We start from the raw sequence: 24,897 nt of genomic DNA on the forward strand, positions 1-24,897 counted from the left end.
ACAGCCTGTCTTACAACTACAACACACGTGTCCTGGGAAAACGTGAGAGTGAAGTGTGAGTGGACCCACGTAGATCAGCCAACGTTCATATTATAATCACAGAAAATACTCTGTAAGGTCTAGAGGTAGACATCTAGAGAGCTGCATGAGTTCTGATGCAGCATCATGTTGGTAAAGTTGTTTTTATAGATAAAAGATATACTGTAGGAAATGAAATGAAGTGAGCAGGATAGTTTATAAAGGGTTGATGAATAGACTTGTTAGTATTTAGATGGGTTTTAAGTCAGTAATGAGCACAACTCGTTTAAAATCCTACTGCAGCACATCTGGTTCAAAGTCCATTCAGAAACCAGAAGGTGATACAAAACAAAACTGACCATAAGGACGAGGAATGACAACTACAAACACACAAATTCACTGAAAATGACCACAATGTGTTGTTGCTTAAAGTCTGTGACATTAGAAATATTTACAATCACTTCATGCAGAGGCTGCGTTTGGTCCTTGACGTATGACGGGAGCATGGACAGAGGAAGACATGCACACGGTGTTAAATCCCAGATGGGATGAAGAGGAGGAAGTTACTACTCGGTACTGAGCACGGTCTCATGTCTCCAATGAAGCAGTAAATTAAAGCAAATTAAATCAGGAAGTGTCATCATGGTCCTGAGACGACTGTTAATCAAATTTTCCTCTTCTCACAGTTATGAGATAAAGATCTCATAATCACCGGGTACCTCAGTGTTAACAGTGCTGTGACATGATTATCAGTCGTCATGGTGAATGCTAAAGTGTCAGCACAAAGTCACTCCACATCCAGAACCAGACTGACCCAGCGCCGAATACCAAACAGCCAAACAGGAAGTCGCTGATCTGCTAAAATAAAAGCTTGGTGTTTTCTTGTATCTGTTGTGAAACCTGATGCAGAGCAAACTCTGTTTCTGTCAGCGGGGACTGACAGCGTGTAAATCTGAACTTACCACATGAATACATTAACACTGCAGACACACACACTGTGTCACCCTGCCCCCGAGAGTGTGTGAGATCTCAATGTTTCCCTCTGACAGTTACCCGTGTAGTAATACTCACACACGTGTACGTGTGCATATAGAAGTGTTGAACTGGTAAAACTGTGCATATACATTGATGTACGTCGGTGTAAATGAGCACACTGGGGCAAGAGGATGTGAGGATGAATATGTGTTACACACACACACACACACACACACACACACACACACACACACACACTGCATGGGATTACAAACCAGGTGATGACGCAGTTTAACAACAGAGGATGCTCTGAGGGAATGTGACTTGCCTCTGTTTCCCTTCTCTGTAATCCCTCTGGAAACAGTCAGGAATTGTAGAATTGGAGGAACGGGCTTTAAAACCAGAACGTGACATCATTTGACAACTCGACACACAGTTTAGTGTATGAACAGCTTTGAAGAGCTGTGTTTCACCTGTCGACCACTTTGCCTAAATGTAGTGACGGTCACGTTAATGTACCTTTAACGGTTCGCCACGTCGACCAGTTGGGAAGGAGGACACGACGACACTACAGCTGGTTAAAAGGTTTATATTTAAGAGACTCAGGTGGCGAAGAGGGAGAACAGAGAACCAACAGGAACTAGAAACTGTGAGCGTGGAATCATGGGAAATGTAGTACTGAGAACAGGCAGTGGGCAACAGGAAGTCAGGAGCAGAGGATACCATCCCCTGAAACTACAGCAGATTGAGAAAGACTAGGTCAGGGGATACAGCAGTGGATGCTGGGTAACGTAGTCCAGGGCAGGTGAGGAGGCGGGGGGTTGGGTGTGTGTGTGGGGGATCAGTGTGACCAAGTGGGCAGGGGCGCAACAAACAAAAGTTTACAGAGATCCAGAGCAGAGGTGATAAAAAAAATCCAAAACAGGGGTCGAGTACAAAACAGGTCCAAACCAGAAAACACAGTCCAGAGACCATATTCCAACAGGGCAGTCGAAAAACAAGCAGCCAGGTCAGAACACAGAGTCGGACTTAGAAGATTCAGGGTCAGAGAAGCAGGTCTGGTATGAAGATGGCTGGAGAGTGTCTTCATGAAAGAAGGAGCACATCTGAACTGAAGGGGGCTTATAAAGAGCGACAGGTGAATCAGATCAGGTGAGTAAGGGCAGAGTAGAGTGGACCATAATTAGTCCATATACGGGCATGGCAGGGCGTGGCTGGGGACAGAGTGACAGGTGTTTGGCCAGGTGAGTATGAAAGAGAACAGGGAGAGAAAAATACAACAGCTAGGGCAGGATCTAGTTTTTTAGACAATACATCATTAATCTACCAAATTCTAATCCCATAACTGGAGTCAACATGTTTTTACTGTTGATCAGCAAAAACTACAATCTATCAACTCCTGGAGCCGATGTTCATTATTCCAGATATAAAAATTAACCTGGGGACACGTACAGATATTCAAACATTCAAATCAAAATGCAGAACACTAAGGAAAAGTTGTGTAACACAACCAAAGTGCTCAGCTACGTGTGTCCGTCACCACCTGCGCTGATTAAAGCTAAACTTGGTCGCACAGCACTGAGTGAGTCTGAAACACTGTTTAAGGTTGGAACGCGTTCATTTACACGGCTGACAGTGAATTTGGTGACGGGTAGGCGGGAGAAGGTGAAAGCTGAGCGCAGCTGTTTCCTGGAGTTTGTACAAACCAATGTAAACTGTGTCAAACTCACTAAAATCCCAGTAGAAAATACTTCACAGCATTAGACTGACTCCTGCTGCTGCTGCCATGTTTGATAACCATCTCAGAAAGGTGCTCGAGATGCTGAAAACAACTCTCAAGTTCGGGACCAGATACCATCCCCTGGAAACCGCTGCACCTTAAATCTATGATTATTTGACAGCAGTTTGGTTTGTAACCGTATCCTGTGGCTGGTCGGCACCAAGGAGTTTGTTCTCAAGTTTTCTTATTAACAGTTTGAATTATTCATCACTTTCCTAACTCATCATCATCATATTGAGTTCAGCTGATGTGCAATCAATCTTCATCAAATTAAGTTTGCTTGATTAGTTTGTTGCATAAACGTCCCAGCATGTTTTGCTCTAAGGTTACACATTTCATTATAAGCCTGAGATTGTTTGGTTCTGGCAGCAGCCGTGACTCTTCCTTCAACAAGTCGCCATCAGCTGCTCTGCGCTCGCTGCTGTTTAACCCAACATGTGGGGAAACTGTTGTTGTTTCAGAGCATGAAATGCACTAAATGCTGATGGGAATGTCGTTTCAGTGTTTAAGATGCTTCTGTTCTCTTCGTGCAGCACTTGTACTTTTGTATGTAGTACTTCAGTGTTCAGAGTAAGGAATTGTACTTTTACTTGCCACCTCTGGTGTTTGGACCGGTGTTAACGAACAGCATCACCGGTACCGTACGTACACACAACATACAAACATATGAGAAGCAGCCAATTACTGACGGCGAGCGTGGTGAAGGTGAGGCGAGCGGGTCGCGGCGTGGACGTGTGGCTTTGTGCCGCTGATCTGCCACGTCTGAAAGAACGCAGCCCCTCTCCGACACAGGGAGAGTTAATTTGCACTCTTAATTTGTCCTCGTCTACATGTCTTTTCAGGTGAGAATGGAGCAAGGGGCCCCGGGCCCCTCGGTAAGTGACCGTGATTGTGTCCGTGGCCTCGCTCCTTTTCTCTGTCTTTCAGCCTTTTCTGCCACCATTAATTGGTGCTGCTGGTGAATCGAGCCTATTCTACTACTCTGTGTGTGTGTGTGAGACAGACAGAGCAGTAATTGCTGTGAGCTTTAGAGGGCCAAAGTGTTGGTTTAAGGGCCCCTCACCTTTGACCTCCTGCCTAAAAGCCCCTCTGCTCCTTTTCCCCTCCTTTCTCCCTGTGAATGTCTTTTCTCTACCTCCTGTGTGTGAGAGTGTTTTGTCTCTTTGTTTGGTCATGAGGAGGTGAAGGAAGATAAAGAGGAAGCATGAGTAAGAAAGGAAGGAAGGAAGGAAGGAGGGAAGGAATGCAAAAAGCAAAAAAGGAAAAAAGGAAGGGAAACGAATCTGCACCCGATGGACACTAAAAATAAAAACCAGTTTGTTCCTGAATCTATATAGTCAGTTTTCCTTCACACTCCTCATTTGTCTCCACCTCTCCTACCTCCTCCACCCCTTTTCTGTCTCCTCATTTCATTCTCTACCTCCCTACCTTCTTCTCTCCATTTTTGTCTTCTTCCATACTGAACCCCTTCCCTCCCTACCTCCTTGTCTCCTTGTTACCTATTCATTCCTCACCTTCATCTTTCCTTCACGACATCATTTCTTTTCTCCATCCTTCTATACCTCCTTGTCCTTCCTTCTCTCTCCTTTCCTACCTTCTCATCATCATCTTTTCTACCACCTCCCTTCCTTTACTTTCCTTTTTCCTTATTGCCTCACTGTTTCCTTCCCTACATCCTCTTTTCTTTACTACTTGTTCATCTCCCCCTTTCCTATGTCCCTGAGATTATTCATTAAATAAATTGAAGGAACCAATAAATGAAATAAAAAATCTACAAGATTTAATATTTTGCAGAAATGATTTACAAACCTAACAGCGTCTGTGTGTTTGTCATTAGTTTGTCACCACACATTGATTTTATCAGCCAACAGTTGAAATTAAACCGAGGAAGCTGTGAAAACCTCCTGACTTTAGGATTTCTGAGGTTGTAAATATTAATTAAGCAGAGTCACAGTCTTGTTTGGACGTGAGTAAAGTTATTTTTGAACAGATATTATCTTTGAAGCTTGATGATGTTTTGTGTTTGTGAATCATTTCTAACAGAAATACAATTTTAACAGCAGAAATATCCGATACCACACAGCCACGCTGATTTTATTCTAAACTGTTTTTTATCTTAATCTTTAAATATTAGCAACATCACCATAAAACTTGGTTTAAATTTGTGATTAATCTCTGGTGTAGATCCAGAAGCTTTGTATTTTTTTTCTATAGTCTAACCACCAGTTGACCATTTTAAAGAATCGGTCTAGTTTAAAGTAAATTCTAATAAGAAATGGATGAAAATTCAGAACCACAAACATCTAACAGTGTGTGTTTGGTTCTTTCCTGTTTCGGTGGTTTTTGCGTGACCGGTCTGCACAGAGTCCTGACCTCAACCTCATCCAACACCTCCACGATGAACCGGACCACCAACTGTGAGCCGGAGCCACACATCAGTGTTGGACCTGAGGTAAAAGCAAATCCCTGCAGCAGGTTCAGTGTCAGATGGAAACAGGAGCAAACAATGCAGCACATACACGGCTCTAAGGTGTCCACACACTTCTGGCCGCTTATTGAAGCTCGGGGTTAAGAAAAGTACATTTTAGAGGGTGGATAGTGGAACATGTCGAAACCTTTGATGATCAATCCAGATGCCATAAAAAACAAGGAAACAGCTGATGTTCACCACAATCACATCTTAGCTTAGCATGTTAGAACAGTACCACATGCTAAATGAATTTCACTAAAGACAAAGCACAGCTGAGCAGGTATTAGATCAGAACCTGAAGTGCTGGATCCGTTAGAGGTTCACTGTGATCCAGCGGGTCCTGGTTCAGTCTGTGTTGTGGGTTAGCAGAGATGTGGCTCGGCGCCTCGCTGCGAACATTCAGGTGTTTGTGTGTCGCAGGTCATGTTGAAGTCAGATCAGCCAGGTGCTGAGGATTAGTGTCGCTAGACTCTCTGGACCTTGAAGAGCAGCAGCGCTTATCACGAAAAACTGGAGACGAACAAAAACAGATTAAAGCAGCAGTCGGGAGTCTGAAGGTTAATATTTAACGCTGGGCGGGATGAGACAAAGACAAGATGGACGGATGACAGAGACGGTGACGGTCACGTACAGTGCCACCGGTTTAATTAGCGCCCATTATATTAACCAGGTCTGTCTCATCCGAGGAGGTTTGTGTTCTACTACAGCTGCTGCTGCAACAATACGACGTGTCTTTGCTGCTCGAATGACTTGAGACCTAAATGTAAGGTCGTGTCTCAAATGGTTGGATGTTACAACCACATGGACTGATGAGACACAGTAAATGAAGCCAACTTGTTCTTTTAAATGACTTGAAGCTTAACTTGGACTTGACTCTAGTCTCGAGTCAAGGTCTAGACTGGAGTCCTTAGAACAAAAAACCGAGACCTTAAGAATAAGTTAGTCGAGATTCCGGTTGGTCCAAGATCCACTATGCCCCCAAAACTGGACATTGACATGCAGACACACATCTGTCTGGAGCTGAAGGTGCGCTTGTTTCACTGTAGTTTGAGATGAAATAAGCGACACCGGGTGGTGTTTGAGGTTGAGATTTTGAGCATCAGGGCGTCGAGTGAGACGTTGAACGGTCAGACAGAGTTTATCGGTGGACAGTTTGTTTAGACACAGACAGACTGCTGTGGGCAAACAAACACACACACACACACACACACACACACACACACACACACACACACACACACACACACACACACACACTCAGGTGTTTCTGTTCTTCGTGACAGTCTCTCTGTTTTGTGTTTCTGTGTTTTGACATGTTTGTATTTGTGTGGGATTCTGTTGGATATTAAACCATCAGTAGAAATAAATCACCTGCAGTTTATGAATCTTCCTCAACTGAGAGTTCTTCTTAAACTTTTACTTCTCTTTTAAATTCTATTTCTTACTATACTTACTATTCTATACTATACTATTCTTACTATGCTAGGCGGCCTGGTGGCCTGGTGTGTCCTCGAGCGAGACACTTCACACTAGCTCCCCGGGTGCTGTATGTAGCTGCCCACTGCTCCCCCAGGGGATGGGTTAAATGCAGAGGACAAATTTTATTGTAACATGTAAAATATGCCGATTAAAGTCTTTCTTTCTTTCTATTTCTAGTCTGAAGCTGCAGACATATTTAGAGAAAATCATCATATTTACAATGCGACTTAAATATTCACTAAGAAAATGAAAACCAGCTGCAGAATAACAGCAGTTTAATCATGTTCGAGCAGAAACCGACAGTCATTTAAATCATTGTGATGGTCTTTAGTTAGATACACGTACAGGAGACCTACAACAAAACTCAGCAAGTAGGTTGGTGATGAACAAAATGTAATGAAGTAGACGCCAACGTCCAGAAGATGGATCAATGTTCCTCAAGTTAAGTCAAACGTAATGTTTCGTACCCCCTATGTCCATTATTTCATTAATTGCATCATTGTCTGCATCAGTTTCAACACATTTCATATTTAGTTTTCACTTTTTCTCTGAGCTGTTTTATCCAGATGGATTCAGATTCAACACCTTCGTTCATGTCGACCTCATCATTCTTATCATTGCTCTCTCGGATTAAACCATCCAAAGTCAGGGACATTTTATCACAATAAAAAGCAGCACGTTGCTCTCTGTGTGTGCACAGGTGTAGTTAGAGGTGGACGCAGCAGCAGCAGCAGTCAGTCATCGATCAGTCGAGTGCCGCTGCCGCGTCTCATCTTACCTGACAAGAAGAGCGATGGATGAAGCAAACTTTCCCACCAAACTGCTGTTTACGGAGCGGAAGGTCGCTGGGTGGAGGAAGGTGTGTGTGTGGGGGGGTGGGGGAGTCTGGTGGGAAAAGGTGAAGGGAGAGAAGAGCTTAGAAAGAGTTGGTGAGCAGCAGGTCACTGGTGTGAATCTGACTCATTAATAATGTCACGAATCACCTGGAGACACATTTCTCCTCTCCACTGTGTCCCGGTGCTGCTCAGTGGGGTTGTTGGGTTTCTATATAATTCTGTGTACAGTTCTATTTTGAAGGTCTTAAACCTTAAACACTGAATTGGACTGAACCCAGATGACAAGCATCACAAATAACATGATGTGGGAATAATCGTTCTACTTTATCTTTATCTATCTTCCTAACCTTCACCAAGTAGAGTCTCAACTCAAACACAAAGACGTTTAATAACCACAGAGTCATGAAAGTGGAGGTCGAACATGTTGGTGGAGCAGAAAACTGGATGTTAGGAAACTCTGTTCCCTGGAATCACACGACTTTAGCTTAATTGTATGGAAACATATAATATATATATAATGGTTGTGAAGAGAGATATGATAAGAACAAAAAAATGATAATGGTCAGACACTGTCACTCAAAACGCAGCTGCTTCATGGATTATGAAGCTTTCTGAGTTCATGTGCACGTGACGTGTTCCACCCTTCAGCAGTTTGAATGATAACATCCAGCCTGCAGTCCACAAGCTGCTGTATCAACTGGACTTTACTTATGAGACACTGAGCTTCTGTTTCTGTTTGTTTTGTTCATCTTTATCTTTTATGAACACAGAAATATTTTTACACTAACAAAGTCGTCAGGAATAAAGAAACTGAAACCAAGTCCTAAATCTGCTTTCTCCTTCTGAAAAGATGAAAACATGTTACTGGTATGTAGAGAGATTTATATCACTGACTGTTGTAATTTGAGGTACTGAATTCAGGTTCGTCCTGATCGAGCTGTCGGAGGTCAACATCGTTCAGTCTTCATCACGGTGAGGAAACTCTAACAATATGTCCAACGTGTGCTTCATACATAAAACCAACAAGCATGGACAGTAATAAAAAAATGTAAATGTAAGAAAAAGTGTCACAGCAACAGTGTAAGAACCCTTCAAAATAAAAGCACCACCAGGTATTTTCAGAGGTAGAAGACATATTTAAAAAAGAGAAACAGCTACTTCACAAGCAGACCACACTTAACTCAAGTTCAATATTATTATTATTCTATTAATGTAGTTTTATAGTTACAGGTTTCGACAGAGACTGTGGTCTGACCTAACAGAGACATTTAACACTCACTTCATTATTGACTTTACACAAAACCACAAACTTCAACCACCAGAGTTCTTTTCTTGTCTAAACGTAATCAAACATGTGAGTCTGGAGTCAAACTCAGGTTCAGCTGTCAGGGCTGCAAATAATGTAGTGAGAGTGAAATACTGCTCTCTGAAATGTAATCGAGTAGAAATAGAAAGTAGCGCGTGTCTAACACGGTGCTTAAGTTTGGGAAGTTATGGGAGTTTCCCAGGACAAACAGTAAATGGGAACATGGAGCTGGGGTGAGCAGGTATTCCAACACACACACACACACACACACACACACACACACACACACACACACACACACACACACACATACCTATAGACACACATCAAGACAGTGATGGGTGTGTTTAGCTTGGAGGGAGGTGGGGGGGAGGGAGGGAAGTAACTTTAGCTGTTAATGATGGTGGAGGGTGGAAGCGGGTGGGGGGGGGGGGGGTGGGTGGGGGGTGGGGAGGAGGTACAAATGACTTGAAGAGAGAGAGAAGGAACGTAAGACGATCCAGGTTGGACTCACCCTTAAAAGCAACAGCACCTCTTGTCCCTGCAGGCTCAGTGTGTGTGTGTGTGTGTGTGTGTGTGTGTGTGTGTTGACAGGATGGCAGGTCGTTATGAATCATCTCCTCCTCCTCCTCCTCCTCCTCCTCCCTCTCTCAGGCCCCCGAGGGCGACATTAGCTTTAGAGGGAGCTGTCATGTTCAAGAGAGGAGCGCTTGTTTTGTTGTACCCAAAGAAAGGAAACACTGTGAAAACATACACATGTACTTAGAGCCGCAAAGTATGTAAACAAGCCGGCTGGGGCTGACAGGTACGTGCACGACGGAGACCGGGAGGGAGCGCTTGGTTTGTGTTGTAGAGGGAGCAAAAGAAGAAACACACCCCCAGTCATACAGGTAATTTAGAGGGAGGAGGTATGTCAATAGACACAGGAGTGAAGGGAGCGTTTGTTGTGTTGTGGCCAGTGAAAGAACAACACACACACGTACTTAGTGAGGAGAAATATGTAAATAGACGGGCTGAGTTTCAGTGGAGTTTGTGTAACCGGAGAGCGAGCAGGTCGTCGTCCTGCGTCTTCTCTGGAATTTCTTCGCTGCTTCACAGAAAAACAGAAACAGGCCGCGTGTTTGTGACTTAAATAAAAGATGAAACCACAGAAACTCGTCACACAGACTTCAGAGAGATGAATCCATATTAGTTTTAATGATTGTTTAATGACATGCACATAACTGAGGGGAGGAGGAGGTAGAACATCACCTCTGTTCTTAGTGAGCACCACAGCAGCACGGTGACGTGACATAAAGGATCAATAAGGTTTGATCTGTTCCAAATCACAGTGTTTGATTTTATTAATCATCTGCAAACAGAAAAACGACCACCTGAACCCTGAGGGGAGCGCTTGTTTCGCCTTTGTTTACTAAAGAGAAAACACAAGTAATGTACTCAGGGCGACAAAGTATGAAAACACACAGAGAAACAAAGAGGGAGCAGAGAGCTGGTTTTGTTGTCCTGAGAGAAAGAAAAACACAGTATAAACAAAACCAAACAGAGAAAACTGATCCCAGCGTGTAAACACACACACACACGCGCACGGCGGTGTGTTATCGAGTCGAAGAACAATGGCTCTGATTAATTTTTCAGATTTCGTGACCGCGAGTCGCAGCGTCGGAGGCGTCTGAGAAAGAGAGAGAGAAAGAAACAACACTGTTGTGAAACAAACATTGCAGCGTCAGCCAACGAAACAAACACACCCTCACTGTGAGAAGACAGAGGTCGAGGGTCAACTGTCACAGGAGGAGGGAAAGAGAGGAAGAGAGAATGAGAAGGAGAGGAGGACAGAGAGACGAAGGACTCAACATTCACCGTGTTCCGTGTAGTGGAGCAGCTAAAGAGTCAGAAGCTGTTAGAGAGCTGGTGTAAAGAGAACGCAGCTCTAGTTAGAAGTTCACTGAGTCAAAGTGATCTGGACCTGGATCCTCTGGCTCTGTGGTCCGTCTCTCTGTCAGGACATACCTGTCTGAGACTGATAAAGACTGTGCACGCACTGTGTTATTCTGTGTGTACATGTCTTTCTGTAGCTTCGCATGCAAATCACTGTGAGGACATTTTATCCATCAGGGTTCAGGTCGGGTTCCAGTTCTCAGGTTAGAGTCAGGTTTAAGGTGGCGTTAGGAGTTTGTATGTATGTATTCTGTCAGCGGGTGTCCTCACAGCTATAGAAACGAGCAGCGTGTGTGTGCTGATGTGAGTGTGACAGGTTCTTGTTCCAGGTGAGCTGCTTTCCCAACGAGTCGAGGAAGAGGAGGAAGTTTTCTCTTCATGAATGAGAGCTTTGTTTGTGTGTGTGTGTGTGTGTGTGTGTGTGTTTCAGTGAACAGATACGTGCCGACTGTCAGTCTCTTACTGCTCTGGAACCATGTTGAACCTTATGACTTATAACAGTTATGTTCTGTAATGAGCGGCCAAAACATTAGAACCACCTCTTAATATGACTCAACTACGACCTCAGTAATAAACAAATAGTAGAATTATCACTTTTTAACGGTTCCAGTGAAGATTAGCAGACAATACAACTTTAGCAGTAGACTCCATCATACTGTTCTTCATAAGTGTTCACTGAGGGTGTGTTTGAAGGCCACAGGTCTTGCTCTGGTCTGCTTACAGTCACCCTGTTGTACTGACAAAGTTCATTTAAGGAACGTTTCCAGGGCGTTTGCTGGGCAACACAGGACCAACCAGGATTAGCACCCCGCGGCCGTGTGCCTCTACCAACAGGTCAGGCTGCAGGTTACATGCACGTCTGTGCAGACTCATATTCTTATGAACTCTAAATTGAAAAATGTTCCCTCAAGACGTTACGAACATCACAGGCGTCATGGAGGTGTATTAGAATAATTTGTACACGGTGCAGAAGTGAGAAACCAAACTTAGAACCAGGAATAGGAAGCTCCGCTTCTGGAAATATGACACTGATCAGTCTTTTACTGTGACCAGCAGCGGACAGGTCGCCTTTCCATGTTCACAGGTGATGTATTTAACCAGTGGATGTTCTTCATTGGCTACAGTGCAGTAAAAACAAATGCTTTGCTGCTTCCTCGTGGTCGTTGTGTGATGAAAATCTTCCTGCTGTCCACTGCTGTCAGACGTGGTTTGACCTGAGCTGATGGAGTTGACGACAGCGAGCTACTGTCCATTGGTAGCTCCTCTTCTCTGCACCTCCTCCACTCTCTGTTTTCGCTCTGATCACAGAGCAGACCTGCCCTCCCTCTGCCGTCGATGAAAACAACTCTTTGACTCAGAGCGACGGCGCAGATTCAACAAGCAAATCAAACAAACGTTCGGCACACAGGGAACCTTTTGTCTCGCTGCCAGCCAGGAGGAGCGGGAGAAGAAGATGAGAAGGGCAGCAGGAAAAGTATCCCAAAGGTTTCTGGATGTAATCACAAGTTTCTGATGTCTGATGGGGAAAGAACTGATATGCAACATTAAAACAGGCCGTGTAGGCTCAACAAGTGGAAAAACAACAACACCGACTGTTGGAGCTGGTCAGGGACCGAGAAGAAGGTAAATGAAATGAAACTTTGGTTCTACACCAGAAGAAAGTGAGAGGGCCGGAGAAAGTGGAATAAAATAATGTGTGTGTACACAGAATGTCTACACACAAACACACACACACACGCACACACACACAGACACACACACCGACCACTTTTCTACACATATACACATCTGCTTTCCCTCCAAGGTCTCCTGGTAACAAAAAAGGTTCAACCAACTGACGAGCAACAAAAGCAGAAGCTCAAAGCTGAACAAGACAACGCCGACCCCATTATCTACCTGCCTCACCCCCATCACACACACACACACACACACACGCCTTTCTGTGAACGCTGGCTAGATCCCAGAGAGGTGAGAGAAATGCTATTAGCACCCTGGGCGTAATTACAGCAACTCAGGTGACATCTTACACCGACTGGAAAGAAGGAGAAGAGTGTGTGTGTGTGTGTGTGTGTGTCGGCTGTCATGTTTGTGTGGGCTGAAGTCTCCTCACAGAGGAGGAAAGTTAGACAACAAAGGAGATGGAGGGTAAATTTGAGGGAGGAGAAGAAATGAACCGACATGTCGACTTTCTGAAGACCTGAACCCGATCCATCCCAGCAGGTGTGTGCGTGTGTGTGTGTGTGTGCACTGGAGAGATGGAATTCACACAGATGAGCATGGGCTTGTAGGTGTGTAACAGAAGTGTGCAGGTGAGTTCCTGTGCTCAAGTTTCAGAGCACGTTTTGATAATAGTTATAATAAGAATGATTAGAAATGAACAAATTAACAGTGCTGTCCACAGAAAACACACTCAGCTAGTTTTCACTGAACATGGCAGATGACACTTTAACTCACTGTCCCCAACATCAGCAACCTGTGGCCTCTCTGAGAAGTTAGTGTAACATCAAAATAACCATAAAATGACTGAAAATAGAGCAATAATCATAACATATCTACATCTCAACACAAAGTGACTAAAAAAAAACAGAACCACGAAAAGAAACGAGCATTAAAAAAGGTTAAAGTACCAGAAAGTCACTATAAACTATCATGTGAAGATGCAGACTAAGCACAGACAGAACGACCACAACGTGACTAAAAAGTACCTAAATTATCATTAGATGGTAAAAACTGCTACAAAGTGGTTCGACCCATCCCTCTATAAAAATCAAATGAAGGTGGTAAAAGACCAACCAATGACCAAAAGGTGCTGATGTCTAACTGTGAACAAGTAGTAGTGGTATTAGCAGAGGTCCAGGGACCCTTCTCTGATAATCTGATGATGTCAGCCAGAGTTACAGGTTAAATAAATCAACCTGGGAGGGTTTTGGCTTTTGACATTTACCTACACTGGGATCTCATGATGTGGCATCACTATAAGTAGTTTGTCCATGATCACTACCACTAAATGTAGAATATATAAAAGCATGAGAGAGGAGGAGAAGAGCAGACAGAGCAAACTACCACAGAGTGTAGAATATGAGCAGGAGCTGCAGCACCAGTGTAACGTGGGGCTGAAATAGGAAGTTAACCCTGTGTCTGTGCGTCTACCGATGTTATACTGAACAATGAATACAAATGTGTGTATGCACAGGTATAGTGTGGTGTGTGAACCCCCCCCTCCACACACACACACACACACACACACAGTTTAAACAGTGACTGATGGATCTGTGTAATGAATGTAAAGGCTGTATTGTTCATTTCAGCAGCGTTCACATATTAGTGTCGGGCCCTGGGGCGAGCGAGACGGCTAATGCTGGGCTCAGCTTTCCACCTCCACTTCAAAGAGAAAGAGAGAGAAATGCTAAAATGAGGTTGGTTGTGGTTAACTAAGAGATATTCACATTGGGACAACACACACACAATGAATAGACAAAGCCGCAAACACACATCCCTTCACAAAAGTATGAGCCTGCAGACATGTTGGATCACTGAACAGGCCTACGAGACACAGGCCCAGTGGCCGGAGAGCGCCGCAGACACAAGACAAGCAGAAACAAAGAGCTACGACAAAAAGAAGATGAAATAACAATAAAATGAAGAAAAAGAACAGAATCCAAAGTGGAGAGACACAGAACCACCAAACAAGTAAAAACAGACACAAATCAACTGAAAGAGGCAGAACCACAGAAAAAACCAGGCCAGGAACAAAGGAAATCCACCAAAGCAGAAGCTGCACGACAAGAAACTGCTAAAACCCTCCAACACAATCCTAATATAGTGTGTCGGCCGTCCACTTACTTATGGCCACACTGCGTAGCTTTAATCAGTGGTATTGTGAGACGTTCAAGAGTTTCCCAGTGGAAACATTAAGAGGCTCCAACATGCACAGCAAGAACACACACTTCACTTTATCATATAAATAACAGTTATAATCAAAAGGTCATGTGATATGTAGATGAGGTGCTCGCTGAGCGGATGTACTTTTCTTTTTCTGAGCGCCGGGTTCTGCTGCGTTTCCTTTTGTATGACTATATTATTATCATGATTGCTGCATGGAGAGCATGACATTATGTTTCACATCTTTGTTTGATAAATGTCAAAAAAAAGGAAAAAAAGAGCGAGAGCACGTCAGGTGATTGTTCTGTAACAGCGACTTGTTTTAAATGAGTGAACCGAAATGTGACAGCAAACAGGACCAGGTTTTAAACTTCTGGTCTGTCTGTGTTTGTATATCTGTATCTACAGAGGTTTAAAGATGCAAACATCACTTCCATCCCCGACCCGTTCAGACATGATGCTGCATCGGAACAGTCCAGCCGAAGACACAGAAGTGTTCAAGTGTCTCCAGTATTAACGGCCTTGGATGAGGGAGGGGGCAGCTTTCACCAGCCACCTTTCTGATTTCTATAAATATATATATATAAATATATATATGTGTATATATGTGTATATTGATGTGATTATTAGCAGTAGTAATGTTCTGTGCTGCTTCCTACAGAGCAACACAAACTGAAAAGCTACAGACACCGGGAGGAACCCTGGAACCTCCGGGACGCTGGTTCCAGCTCCACTGTTGTGGTTCAGTTACTGAACTAACTTAGATTCACTCGTTGTGTTAACCTGTGTTAACACACACACACACACACACACACACACAGGAATGTAAAGAGAGGGAGCACTGCTGTTGACCTCTGTCTTTCTTTTGTCCCTTTCAGCTAAGTTTTGCCCCGAGTGTCGGAAACATGATCCGACCCAAAGTTCACTGAAACACACGAACATCAGTTTAACTAGAGTTGTGAGGACATTTGCTGACTGGTCCCTCACACTAACACTAAAGGCCTAAACCCACCTGTAAACAGAAATGTCCTCACAACAATGGTTTTTAAACATATATACAGAAACATACACGTATGTAAATACAGTTAAGTTCTTTTTTTATTTCGACACACACACACACACACACACACACACACACACACACACACACACTGCAGGTAGACCCTGTCAGAGTCAAATGACAAACTGCTCTTAGCTGCTGTTTGCTAAACACTCCTCTGCTAATGACTTCGAATAGAATAGAAAAACATGTCCTGAGAGAGAGAGAGGGAGAGAGTTAATGAGTGTGTGTGGAGAGACGAGGCAATTGGGCGGAAAAGAGGGAAAAAGAGAAACAGAGAGAGATGAACTTTAAGCTCTAGAGAAATAAGTACTTCTAATTGGTTTGAATTGGAAAACCATCAACAGAGAGAAAGAGGATGATGAAGCTGAGAGAGAGGAGAAGAGATTTAGAGACAGGACAGGTGAGTGGAGAAAGAAAGGAAAGGACGGAGAGCGATGGCATCAGATAAAGATAAGTGGAACACAGAGAAACGAGGGACAGACACATGAGGACAGGACACAAGAGAGTTCTTGTTAATGACTTCTAACTAAGCTGTGAGTAGCATCAATCACTGATGAGTCATCAAATATGAAGCGCGAGTAACAGTGAGTCACGGTCAGTATCTAAGGTTTTAAATTAGTTTCAGTGTTTTAGATTCAATTGTTTTTAATAGTTCATAGTTTTTTCTGAGCTTCGTCCTCAGACCAGTGAAAACAGCAAAGACAAATCCCCAAAGTCTCAAAAGTCGGTTAATAACCATCGGTTAATAGAATCTCAATGAGAGGTTTGTTCTTAGCGAAGTTAACGACACGAGGACTGATCCAACCTAGAAATGTGGTCATTAGAGCCAATCTAAAATATGGATTAAGATTAAGACAGCACCACTTATTACCTGTAAATGAGAGCTGTGAGATTAGCATTCATCCCCACACAGAGGGTGAAGGAGTTAGTTAACGTTCAGCCCTCGTCACAGTCAACAGTACGAACTGCTGCTGCCAACACAAACACAAAGTCAGCGTTTGGACTCTCAGACCAGCCGGGTGAGTCCACGTCACCGAAACTAGCTCTGATATCAGACACCAGACTGACACTGTTTGTTTTCCTGTGTCTGTATTTTATTAGTTTTTCTCAGGTGTGGTGAGAGTGTTACTGTTGTTCTGGTTTGTTAACTGAACCAAATGTTACTGCGTCCGTGGACGTGTCTGTTGGCACAAAGTCTGTTATTAAGAATAACTACAGGTGACGTATCGCCCAAGTGGGATCTCTTCTCTTCAGTTTAAAATGCTGCTGTGTTGTGTTCCCTGTTGTTTCAATACATTCAATTAATTAATGTAATTAAATAATAAAAATATTGTTAAATATTTCAAGTTACATAAACATAATAAGAAACGTACACCGAACAGCGTCTTGGTAAATACAGTAGTTTTAAATCACTCCATGCATCATGCTTTACATCAGCTGACTTCAGCCGAAGCTTCAGTCCTACAGCTGATACAGATGTTTTTTCTTTAGTTACTTTCACATTTACAGCAGCATCAAGGAAACGTCTCATCACTTGCTCCTCAGTGTCACCTTGGAGGATGTGATTGTGTAGAAGGTTCAGATGTGTTGAGGACACATCTCATTATACAGGACGACAGGTGTATTTGGTCGTGGAAGTCACGCGTTACATCACGCTTAACAAGCAGTGTTGTCGTCATGGTTACAATCATAAAGATGTAGAGTGGTTAAGTTTAGACATAAAAACATCTTGGTTAGTTTTCTCCTACTTCCACCAAATGATGGAATCAAATCTAACTGGACGATTTGTTCGTGTGGTCGTCGTTTTACAGCTCGGTGCCGTTTCACTGGTTGTTGTGTTGCTGCTTGCTGTTGCTCTGTTCCATTCCTGGTTGTCGTTGTTATTCCCACATTTCTGTTATTGCTGGTTCATGTGTTGCAGTCTTCAGTTGCTGGTTGTTGTACGTGTTTCTTTCCATCTTGATGTGTTGTGTTGCTGTGTGTTCTTCTTTATTCTATTCCTTCTAGTTGTTAGATGTGTTGCTGTTTGTTGGAGCTGTATTGGGTTGCTTGCTTGTGTTGCTGGTTGGTGTTGCTGTGTTATATTGCTAGTCTTTGTTGTGTCCTCTTCTCTTTGCTACAGAAATGTCAGCTCCACCGCCGCGTACGTGTTTAAAAGCCGAGCTCTCCATCAGAAACATCATGTGGAACCATCAGCGAGTTGCTGTTGTCGGCAGCGTTGCCACACCCTCGCTGCTCGGCAGCGCTCAGCCGGAGAGAAAAAGCCCTGGCATTTCCACTGCGTTTCTTCTCCTCTATTTATTTCTGTCTCGATTTATTTCATCCACACTTTGCTGCTGAGGTAAAAACATGCTGTGGCACGTATGCAAATTCGGTTAGCTTCACATCAAGGCGTGACATTTCAGAAATGTGAAATAAATTGATATGGCCCAATTAGATTGAAACCACTGTTGGCTCACCGCCGTCTTCCTCCCCCTCCCCCGTCTCTCTCGCCTCGTCCCAAATTGCTTTGCATTTGCCTGCTCGCATTCAGAGCTCTTAATTATATGGTGTAGTGTGGCGGCATTTGGCTGGAACAGCGAGGAGCCAGTGAGAGCTGCTGCGTGGCGGTTAGCCTGTGTGGCTAGGATGCGGCTAAAAGCTTATCCCGGCGGGGGAGAGGATGGAGGCTGGAGGGGAGGAAGCCGGCCGAGTTGCTGCAGAACAACGACACAGCCTCTGGGCCTCAGCTGGCCGGCCAGAGGGGGACGAGGAGACACTCAGCAGGAGGAGAAGGACAATCACAAAGCTCGACAGAGGAGGACTTGGAGAATGTGTGTTTGTGTTGTTGTCAGTTGTGAAGCTAAAGTTTGTGTTGCTGTCGTACTAATTTGTTGAAATTCCTAAGAATAGGAAACTGGTTCAGTGAAAATGTGGTTAACTGTGCAGAAGATTTGGTGGAAAATGTAAATGTATTCAGTATAACTCCAATTCATTGACCTTTGACCCCTTGGTCAGTCACAGTGTGACTGCTTTGTTCAGATCAAGACTAAGACACATGGTAAAAAGCTCAGAAGAATCTGTTAAGTGGACATTGAGTTGTGGACCAAAGATGATATCTTTGTTAACAAGCAGAACATCGACCTCTCTGCAAAACACACTCAGATAAACAGGAAAAAAAAATCAACAACAACAACAACAAGACATCAGACGGAGAACAGCAACACACACACACACACACACACACACACACAGTTAGAGCTGGTTTGTTGTTTGTGGCGGTCATATTGAAGGAACACAGTGTCATTGATTTTCCTCATTTCTTGCTATCGACAGCAGATGTAACACACACATACACACAAACATGCTTCTATAGGCAACAAACATCCATATCTACACATATACATACTGTACACACATGCACACACCTCTCCCTCGACCTGCTGACAGCTGATTGGTGGATTAGACGAGGTGACTAAAAGCGGCGAGGTAATCTTCTCTCATTATTTCAATTACCAGGCTAAACGCAGCAATCAGCCGCATAATGACGGCTGCTCGGTGAGGGAGGGTGAGAGAGGCAGGGAGAGAGTGGGAGACGGGGAGAGAGAGAGAGGAAGGTAGCAGGAGACAGAAAAAGACAGAAAATGGGAAAAATATTTGCATTGATCTTGGAGAAAAATACACATTTGGAGAAAAGAGACAAAGAGGAAATAAGAGAGGGAGGGAGTGTGGCGTGGAGAGAAAAGGATGGAGAGAGAGAGAGAGAGAGAGAGAGCAGGAAAATATTTGTATTGATTTCAGAGCAAAAAAAGACATTTGCTCAACAGGGAGAAAAAAACAAGCGAAAAAAGTGGAAATCAATGGCAGCATTTGCATTGATTTCTTAGTGGGAATACGCATTTATTTGGAGAGAAATATACATGAGGAAAAACGGGAAAATAAAGAGAAGCAGAGAGAAAGAAAGAGAGAGAGAGAAGCAAAGAGAAAGAGAGACGATGAAAATATTTGCATTGATTTTTGTAGGAGGAAGATGTTTGTTGAGAAATTTTCCAGAGAGAGTTTCTGCAAAAAAGAACGACGGCAGGAGGAAGAGGAGGAAGAGGAAGAAAGAAGAACAGGTTAAAGAGTCTAACGCTTATAAACGAATGGAAAAGTAGAGAGGAGAGGGGGAGGCTAAGCAAAGAGGAAGAAGAAGAAGAGAAGGAGAAAGCAAAAGATGAGGAGGAGAAAGAGAGACAGGAGGAAGAAAAGGAGGAGCAGAGGATGATGAGGAAGATGAGAAAAAGGAAGATAAAAGATGGAACAGAAGAGATAGGAAGAGACAAACACTAAGGACCAGGAGGGAAGACGATAGGAGAAAGAAGAGAAAGAGAAAAGAAGAGGAGGTGAATGAAAGAGGAAAAACTGGGGAATGAGTAGGATGAAAAGAAAAAGAAGTAGGAAAAGAGCAAAGAGTGGCTAAAACTGTACAGATGGAAGAGAAGGATGAGGAGATTATACAAGACCGGGTTAATGAAAAAGGAGAAACAAGGCCCAGGAGCAAGAAGGAGGAATAAGAAACATGAGCATGAGGTGGAGAGGGAGATAAAATAAATTTGATAACAAGGAGGGAGGAAGAAGAGTGAAAAGGATAAAGGAGGAGTGTGGAGAATGTGAACAAACAGAACAAAATATAGGCTGCATAAAAGTGTCCTGAAACTCAACACATCACACAAACAGAACAATAACCAGATGGAAATATTCCTTCTTCAGCTTTTCTTTTTCTATTCTATAGGTTTAAGAGACACCCAGACGTATTCACTGTTTCATTCAAAAGCTCCATTCACAAAATGCTGATTTTTACATCGACAGCAGCCAGACATGCAGCACATCCTACACTTCAAGTCTGATTTATTCAACTACTCTCAATTGTCTGAAATTACACAGAAGTGAGGAAGACGTAAGTGTACGCAGCTCGCATATAAATCAGAGTGTCATCAGATCTTCCAGACCAGATCTTATTCAGGTAAGGTCGTGTGTCGGATGTCGGGGTCGCCAAGCTAGCAGCATCGCTAAGGAGCTTCTCTTTTTTAGAGCAGGAGCTGTTCATTTAAAGAATTTACTAAGTGGACTCTTCCACAAGGTGAGTTCTGTTTCATCGTGACGTCAGTCAGGGAGAAAATACTGAATAGTATTTTATAAAAGTACACAATCTGCAGTAAATAATGAAGTGCGTATTTTAAAAAAGTACACAATCTACAATAAATAATGAAGTGTGTATTTTATAAAAGTACACAATCTGCAGTAAATAATGAAGTGCGTATTTTAAAAAAGTACACAATCTACAGTAAATAATGAAAAGTAAGTATTTTATAAAAGTACACAATCTACAATAAATAATGAAGTGTGTATTTTATAAAAGTACACAATCTGCAGTAAATAATGAAGTGTGTATTTTAAAAAAGTACACAATCTACAATAAATAATGAAGTGTGTATTTTATAAAAGTACACAATCTGCAGTAAATAATGAAGTGCGTATTTTAAAAAAGTACACAATCTGCAGTAAATAATGAAGTGTGTATTTTAAAAAAGTACACAATCTACAATAAATAATGAAGTGTGTATTTTATAAAAGTACACAATCTGCAGTAAATAATGAAGTGCGTATTTTATAAAAGTACACAATCTGCAGTAAATAATGAAGTGTGTATTTTATAAAAGTACACAATCTGCAGTAAATAATGAAGTGCGTATTTTATAAAAGTACACAATCTGCAGTAAATAATGAAGTGCGTATTTTATAAAAGTACACAATCTGCAGTAAATAATGAAGTGTGTATTTTATAAAAGTACACAATCTGCAGTAAATAATGAAGTGCGTATTTTAAAAAAGTACACAATCTGCAGTAAATAATGAAGTGCGTATTTTATAAAAGTACACAATCTGCAGTAAATAATGAAAAGTAAGTATTTTATAAAAGTACACAATCTGCAGTAAATAATGAAAAGTAAGTATTTTATAAAAGTACACAATCTGCAGTAAATAATGAAAAGTAAGTATTTTATAAAAATACACAATCTGCAGTAAATAATGAAGTGTGTATTTTATAAAAGTACACAATCTACAGTACATAATGAAAAGTAAGTATTTTATAAAAGTACACAATCTGCAGTAAATAATGAAGTGCGTATTTTAAAAAAGTACACAATCTACAGTAAATAATGAAAAGTAAGTATTTTATAAAAGTACACAATCTGCAGTAAATAATGAAAAGTAAGTATTTTATAAAAATACACAATCTGCAGTAAATAATGAAAAGTAAGTATTTTATAAAAGTACACAATCTACAGTACATAATGAAAAGTAAGTATTTTATAAAAGTACACAATCTGCAGTAAATAATGAAAAGTAAGTATTTTATAAAAGTACACAATCTACAGTACATAATGAAAAGTAAGTATTTTATAAAAGTACACAATCTACAGTAAATAATGAAGTGTGTATTTTATAAAAGTACACGATCTACAGTAAATAATGAAAAGTAAGTATTTTATAAAAGTACACAATCTGCAGTAAATAATGAAGTGTGTATTTTATATAAGTACACAATCTACAGTAAATAATGAAGTGTGTATTTTATAAAAGTACACAATCTACAGTAAATAATGAAGTGTGTATTTTATAAAAGTACACAATCTACAGTACATAATGAAAAGTAAGTATTTTATAAAAGTACACAATCTACAGTAAACAATGAAGTGTGTATTTTATAAAAGTACACAATCTGCAGTAAATAATGAAAAGTAAGTATTTTATAAAAGTACACAATCTGCAGTAAATAATGAAGTGTGTATTTTATAAAAGTACACAATCTACAGTAAATAATGAAGTGTGTATTTTATATAAGTACACAATCTACAGTAAATAATGAAGTGTGTATTTTATAAAAGTACACAATCTACAGTAAGTAATGAAGTGTGTATTTTAAAAAAGTACACAATCTACAGTACATAATGAAAAGTGTTTTATGAGTAAATCTGAAAACGTCTTTAGTCATTTTCAGATGTGAAACTTGTGTTTGTGTGACAAAAGTTTCTCATGAAAATACTTCACGTTGTTGGTTTTGGTGTAGTGAAGAACTCACTGAACAGTTTATTAGGGGAAATGAAAATACTCACAACGAACAGAAACAATTAAACGATTATTTGACCTACATTTGTACGTCTTCTGCTGTCTATCATTCCTGCTCAACCCCTCACCGACTCCCCCTCCATCTCTTTAGGTTTGATTGACAGGGTGGACAGATGCTGCTCTATAAACAGGTAACCTGATCTACAGAGCCCATCTGGTCACAGCTCTGTTCAATTCACACTTCACACACACACACACACACACACACACTCACACACACAGATAGACATTTAAACATACACACCCACTCCAATGACTCACACTGACACACATGTTGGAAGACATAAAAAGATTTACACACACACACACACACACACACACACACACACACACGCCTGCACACTGACAAATATGGACGAGCATTAAATAAATATGGAGAAAACACACACACACAGTGACTCATGCACACACATACAAACACACGTGTGAGCGTGGACGTGTGCTTGTCTTCTTGGCGCAACGTGCATCATACGAGCAGACGGCCGTGGTGGCGGGTCTGGGTGCAGACACTGAGGCCACAGTTGTGTGCTGCAGGATGTCAGACGTGTCCAGGTGACACATCACTGTCTGAGCAAACTCAGACTAGTGTGCCCTCATTGAAATGATGTTCAGATAGTCAAAGAGTTTGACAGTAAACAAACTTATCAGCTCAGTAACTGACTTTAACGATTTAATGTTAATATCAATCTATACTTTACTGTAACAGGGTCATGTTGAGTTAGTCAGAGGGGACTCAGGAGTCTCTCTACGACATCATGGTTTTCAGCATCACTAGAAACAGGGAGCTGCTGAACCACGACGCATCAACAGCGACGCATGAATTTAAAAAAGCTGCTATGTTTAGAAATCGTCATCATTTTTACACATTTCAGAAAAAGTTAAACAAGTGTTTGTGTCAAACGTGCTTCAGCACAGCGTGCACACACACACACACACACACACACACACACACACACACACACACAGCGATTTCTAACTGCACTGAACGAACAGCATCGTTGCTATTTGACATTTTTTTCTTGCCTTCAGCGATATTTGATGGAGTCTTCCACACACACACACACACACACACTGATGGGAGGCAAGCTGAGACTAATGGCTACCCAGGATGCACTGTGGCACTCGTATCCACAGCAAGTTCAGGCTCATCCTCCCTCCTGTCGTTGCCACGGTAACCACAGTTTGAGTGAAGACACAAACACCTGCACGGCTGATACTGATGGTTTCTGTGTTTAGTATCTCTCATCCCCTCACCTGTGTGAGTCAGGCTTCGTGTGATCCCATCACTGTGTTAACGTGAATACTTGGTTTTAGAGTTCAGGTTAGAATTAGCCAACAGTGAAGGTTGGGAGTCGACATTATCGGAGGGACTAGACGATCTCAAAAACTCATTGGATCCATCATCTAGACTTTAGGATTTTAACTCTTTCTCCTCAATATCATGTCGTATACAGCTAAACTGTTTTCACACTTTCGTAGCAGCGCACACGGTATTATCTGTTATTTCTCTGACATTTAAGACACTTTTTCAATCTCACACATTTGATAAACTGTTTTCATTTTGTTCCATTAATGAAACTTGAAGCAAAACAAACGAAATATTTACTTTTATCATTCACTTAATTCAAAATTTAACTTTTAGCAGTTTGATAAACACAAGTTCACAAGTTTAGAGACACTGAATAAAACTGAATTAAACTAAAGCATAATTTAATTATTGGCTATGAAAAGATCCAATGCACCAAAATGAGCAGAAACTGCTTCTGAGTGTTGATATATCGTGGTCATAAGTGGAAGTGTAGGCGCTAATTGGTGCTAAAACAAAGGTCAATGACTAAATGCATTTTTTTAGATTCATCATTATGAGGACTAAAACACCCACAAAACATGGATCCATTGTACAGTACAATAAAAAAGCCAATGTTGGCGCTACGCACCAAAACTTTCTAAAGGGAAAAATATGTATTCCAAGCTCATTTCATCTTTCTGCTGTGAATGTGC

The 24,897-nt window shown here is 41.8% G+C and overlaps 1 pseudogene; it reads left to right on the forward strand.

Moving 5' to 3' along the window:
* The first annotated feature begins 2,062 nt into the window (after positions 1 to 2,062).
* LOC113148438 overlaps positions 2,063 to 24,897 on the forward strand; it is a 63,297-nt pseudogene continuing 40,462 nt past the window's right edge.

Source organism: Anabas testudineus, chromosome 22 (assembly GCF_900324465.2).
Source record: "Anabas testudineus chromosome 22, fAnaTes1.2, whole genome shotgun sequence".
NCBI classification, from domain to species: Eukaryota; Metazoa; Chordata; class Actinopteri; order Anabantiformes; family Anabantidae; genus Anabas; species Anabas testudineus.